At 34.9% G+C, this 6,091-nt stretch overlaps 1 pseudogene; it reads right to left on the bottom strand.

Moving 5' to 3' along the window:
* Positions 1 to 4,848: 4,848 nt before the first annotated feature.
* On the bottom strand, positions 4,849 to 5,493 carry LOC113925327 (annotated as a pseudogene).
* Positions 5,494 to 6,091: the final 598 nt, after the last annotated feature.

The raw sequence follows: 6,091 nt of genomic DNA, 5'->3' as shown, positions 1-6,091 counted from the left end.
AAATTCAAGTTAGTTAAACATACAGTGTAATATTAGTTTCAGGTGTACAGTTTGGTGATTCATCACTTCTATACATCACCCAGTGCTCATCACAACTGTACTCTGTACTCCCCACCACCTGTTTCCCCCATCCCCCACCCACCTCCCCTCTGGTGACCATCAATGTGTTTCCCCACTGTGTGCATCTTTTTTGCTTCTTAAATTCCACATATCAGTGAAATCATATGGTATTTGTCTTTCTCTGCTCAACTTATTTCACTTAGCATAATTCTCTCCAGTTCCATCCATGTCGATGCAAATGGTAGGTATTCATCTTTTCTGATGGCTGAATAATATTCCATTGTATATAGGAACCACATCTTTATGCATTCATCTATCAGTGGACATCCTGGCTCTTCCCATAGTTTGGCTATGGTGGACATTGCTTCCATGACCATTAGGGTGCATATGCCCCTTCTTTTCACTACATCTGTATCTTTGGGGTAAATAGTAGTGCAATTTCTGGGTCATAGGGTAGTTCTATTTCTAACGTCTTGAGGAAACTCCATACTGTTTTCCAGAGTGGCTGCACCAGTTTGCATTCACACCAACAGTGCAAGAGAATTTCCCTCTCTTCACGGTTCCCTTGAAATTTAAACATGTAGCTAGTGGACAACATTGGAACATGTAGTTGTAGAGTGTCTTAGTTATTTGTGGCCATGTGTATTGCCATATAAATTTTATTTTATTTTATTTTCCCATACAAATTTTATTGTTTTCAGATTCCACAAAAACGTTGAGACTTCGAATTGAATCTATACAAATTTGGGGAAAAGGTGACATCATTAAAATATTAAACTTTCCAAAGCATAAAGGGATAAATATGGTTTATCTCTCCATTTTTATCTTTTTAATTTACACTCAATAGTATTTTAGACTTTTTGCCCTAGATTTTCAAAGAGTTTTTGAGTAATTGCCTATCTAATTTTTAAGATGTTGGGTGCTTTTCTTATTTTAATTTATACTTCAGTATAATATAGAAAAGAAGTATTGTTAGCAGAAATCCTTGTCTGTCAGCATTTTATTATTAAGAACCATGTATTCAGTAGGTTTTATGTAGACATTTTCTATCATTTTAAGGATGCTCTCTCTTATTCCTAGATTTCCATGAATTGTGTTTTTTATAATGAATAAACATTGAATTTATCACTTTTTCTACACCTATCAGTATATATAATTTATCTTTCTTTTATGTCTACGTGATAAAATACACTGATTGAGTTTTACTATTAGTCACCTTTATATACCTGATAGAAGGCAAATTTAGCCATGATATGTATTTTCACTGGAATCAACGTTATCCTATTTTATAAGATTTTTATTTTGATGCTCATGATTGATATAGGCCTGTAAGTTTTGTTTCTTGTACTACTCTTGTTGACTTTTATATGAATGCTATAATAGCCTTATTTAATGTTTAAAGGATACTTCTGGGGCACCTGGGTGGCTCAGTTGGTTAAGTGTCCAACTCTTGATTTCACTCAGGTCACGATCACAGGGTCGTGAGATCAAGTCCAGCATCTGGCTCTGTGCTAGGCATGGAGCCTGCTTAGGATTCTCTCCCTCTGTCTCCTCCCCACTCCAAAAAAAATAATAAATGAAAATAAAGGTTACTTCTTATTTTTTCTATTCTCTGGAAGAATTTCATAAGATTGACAATATTTTATTTTAAATTTTGATGGAATCTACCAGTAAAACCAGCTAGTAAAACCATCCAGTAAAACCACCTGAATTTTCTTTGTAGGAAAAGTTATAATTACAGAGTGAATTCATGTCATGTACAATGATGAATGCCTGACTGTCCAGCTTTTCTTTTTATTCTTCTTTCAACTTTGGTAAGTTAGGTTTTGTTGTTTTATGAAAATTTTCAAAAGAGCTGACATAAAGAAGTTCATAATGGTGCTTTATATTTTTTCGTTGGGGGAAAAGAATAACATATACAATTTGGAAATGATATAAATTTTAGTTTCTTATTGTTCAGAGCAGACAATGGTAATCCAACACTGAGTAGGCATACCAGACAAGCTTAAAGATCATCAGTAGTGCTCAACACACACTGAGGTGTAAAGAAACCATTATACAAAAAGTGTTACATTCATTTTTTTTAAGATTTTATTTATTTATTTGACAGAGAGACACACAGTGAGAGAAGGAACACAAGCAGGGGAGTGGGAGAGGGAGAAGCAGGTTTCCCGTTGAACAGGGAGCCTGATATGGGGCTTGATCCCAGGACCCTGAGATCATGACCTGAGCCAAAGGCAGATGCTTAATAACTAAGCCACCCAGGCAGATCCTGAACTCTTTTTATCTCATTTATTTTGTTTTTAGATATGAACTTTTATACTAACAAATTAAATAATTTATTTGGATACTTTTTTTTCATTTTTAAATAAACTGCCCAACTAGACTCAACTGTTAAATGTGGGCATGAAAAACTGGCCAGATCAATAGTGTAATATTTATTAGTAAACATAATTTTAGAGTCCGCTGCGTGCTCTCTTATATTTAAAGCACTGTAAGACTCATTTTAGCTTGATCAGTTGGGGATAGGGCACTAGTCAAATAATTCGTGAAGCTAGCTTGTGTTTGGATAGAAATTATTTTGTAAGAGGTAAGTAAAAGATTTAGTTTTATCCTAATGGGAAGGAGGATGAGTTGAAAGTACTTTATTTTCAAATCACCATCTCTGTTAGTTCTTTATTACGGACTTTTCCGTTTCCATCAATCTCTGCCTTTCTGACAATTTCACCATCTTCTTCTGACAGTAGTGTTTCCTCTGAGTTTTGTCAGTATGTGATGTTGTTCCACCTGGGCATCATCTGACCATCATCAACCTTGTTAAAAAGCTCAGAATTCCTCATGGATTTGTTTTCATTCTCTGTAGCTTTTATTTTTATAATCATCATGGTAAAATTTCTGTCAAATCAGTGATACATTTATTTCTTTCATTGTACGTTACACTTCCACGGGGTTCCAATTAAGAGAATGTAAGGAAGCCCCCATTTCCACTGTTGCCATTTTTGAGAGAGACGGATTCTGTGATCTCTCATTTGGTCACCTGTCTCCTGCTCAGAGGAGGGAGTCAGACCTGCTCAGGCGCTTGAGGAGCTGGGGGCGTTCCCCTGCTACTGCCCCACACACCACTTGCCACCCTGCTTCTCTGGGACTCCTGGAAGCAAACTGCATGTCTGCCTGTGAGCAGAAACGTCAGTGCAGACCTTTCTTCATTCCTGATATTCGGTATCTGTGCCTTCTCTCACTATCATTGATCAGTCTTGCCAGGGTGTGTAAATTTATTAACTTTTTTTTTAGTATAGTTGATACACAAAGTTCCGTTAGTGTAAGGTATACAGCATAGTGACTGACAGGTTTGTACATTGTGCTGTGCTCACTGGGAGCGCAGCTGCTACTGTCCATTCATCACTGGTACAGTATCATTGACTACACGCCTGATGCCGTGCCTTTTACTCACTCCTGTGACATTCATTCCATCACTGGAAGTCTGAAAGAATCAGAACTTCACTTTGTTAACCTTACTATTGTATGTCTATTTTCTATTTTATTGTTTTCTGTCTTTATATTTATTCTTTCAAACCTTGTACTGTCTTTAAGCTTGCTATTCTCTTCCTGTGTAACCTAATTGAGATGGATATTTACATTGTAAATTTTTTGGGTTTTTTTTTCAATTCTAGCATATGTGTTTAGGTTATAAATTCCTCTTGAGCACAGTTGTAACAGTATCCAATAACTTTGAAATGTTGTCATTTATCTCTCATTTCAAAATGTTTCCTAATTTTCCTTTTATTTGTCTAAAAGAATTCATTGTACACATTTTATTTATAGTTTTGTACACTGTCAATATGAATGGGACCAATTTTCTACTTGAGCCATTTTTTAAACAAAGCAAAATAACCTAAGTAATACAAAGTGTTAAAATACATTATAAAGATACAAAACCAGACATACTAATTCTAATTAGGAATGTAATTATGATGTTACATTTTTTATAATCCACAATTATGTTTAGGAAATCACACAAACATAGATCACTGATTTGAATGAAATGCATAAATTTGTGGCAAAGCTTTGTAGTTACAAAAAAAATTACCAAAAAATTCACAAAATTAACATTTATTCCACCTTTGTGTCATATTCTTAGATCCTTCACCAATGTTACATAAGGAAAAAAATAAAAGCAAAACAAATGAAAAACTGAAGTCAGAATCACTAATATTATCATGTAGGGAACCAAATAAATTAAAATCTAGCAGCCATCAGCAAGAGTACGGCAAAGAAAATGCTGTAAAAAGAAACAAAGAAAATTGCTAGAAAACTATATTCATCATACTCTTTCAAACTAGCAAAACATGCTCCTGGAACATAAACAGAATACATACAATGGAACATAAACAGAATTTTTTTCCTGTAAGGTATAGAAATGCAAGTTCTTTTTTGAATATTGTGGATAGGTAAAATATGTTTATAATGGTAATTCTACTAAGCTATTACAGAGTGGGCCAGGAACACATTTATGGATTCTGGGGATGATGTGTACTGTAATTCTTTGATTGGGATAGTGGACACTCTAGCCAAAATTAATATATATATATATATATATATATATATATATATATATGAACACAGAAGTACAAAACAAAGGCGAATGAGACTTCTCTTATATCTTAGCAACATTTAGATGGAAATTAAATTTAAATGCAGTCCACTCTGCTTTTGAAGAGGCTTTGGTTCAGTTCCCATATCTCGATTGCTTGACGCAGTCTCCTATGAGAATACTCAGAAGGTGTCTTCTTAAACAACAAACCTATTTTTAGTGGTGGAGCCACTCTTAGTAGCTGTGTCTGCATGGGACTGATAACCAATCATTATCTTTGGAGGAAGTCCTAACGTTTCCTTGTATACCCTCCCTATATGTGTAACAGCCTCTCTGTTTTCACATTCAGGAGTCCATATTGCTATCTTATCACCTTTAGCTCTAACATCAACAACAGCTCCACATACATCATCACTGTAGTCATCAAAAGATTCTCCAATAAGTCACAGCAGTGTCTCTAACCAAAATGGATCCAGCCCACTTCATCTCTGCTGCTTGTTCAATGTAATTAGCCATCATCCTCCTCGTTTGTTTTTCTTTTCTTCCCACATAGGCTCAATACCATCCTTAAAAAGTGAGTAGTTACAGCCAGGCATTAAATTACTGGACAACTGGATGTGGTTGTACAAAGTCCAAAAGTCTTCAACAGTATCAAACTTAAAGATCAGCCAAAGGTTTGCTTGCCAAGTTTTGCTTTTATCATTTTTAAAAAACTAGAGTATCCATCTGTTCTGTAAAGGGGGGTTAACCCAGGGTTAACAACCTCCTGATTAGATTCTGTTTTCTTCTTCTGTAGGCGGGGAATTAGGAGTAGGGGTGGTTTCCAGTTCCACAGTCGCCATCTTAGATCAATCTCCAAAATGTTTCCTAATTTTCAATTATCATATGGTTTCATTTATTTGTGGAACATAAAGAATAGCATGGAGGACATTAGGAGAAGGAAGGGAAAGATGAAGGGGGGGAAATCAGAGGGGGACACAAACCATGAGAGACTATGGACTCAGAGAAACAGAGTATTTTAGAGGGGAGGTGTGGATGGGTTAGCCCAGTGATGGGTATTAAGGAGGGCACATATTGCATGGAGCACTGGATGCTATACAAAAACAATGAATCATGGATCACTATATCAAAAACTAATGATGTACTGTATGGTGATTAACATAACATAATAAAAAATATTTTCCATTAATGCATCATAATTCAGTGACATCCATATGCCATTATTATGGATTTCACCAATAAAAATTTTGACTCAGTTAAAAAAAAGTTTCCTAATCTTCAATGCAATATTATATTAACTCATGCATTATTTAGAAAGGTAGTCCTTAATTCCCAATAAGTATATATATTTATTTAGGACTTTCTACATTACCCTATTTTTTGTTGTTGATGACTAACAATTATATTGAATGGTTTCAATCCTTTGAATTTGTTAAAACT

This window comes from Zalophus californianus, chromosome 2 (assembly GCF_009762305.2).
Source record: "Zalophus californianus isolate mZalCal1 chromosome 2, mZalCal1.pri.v2, whole genome shotgun sequence".
Taxonomy (NCBI): Eukaryota; Metazoa; Chordata; class Mammalia; order Carnivora; family Otariidae; genus Zalophus; species Zalophus californianus.
Note: the sequence above shows the minus strand (reverse complement) of the source record. Positions and strands in the feature narration are given on the sequence as shown.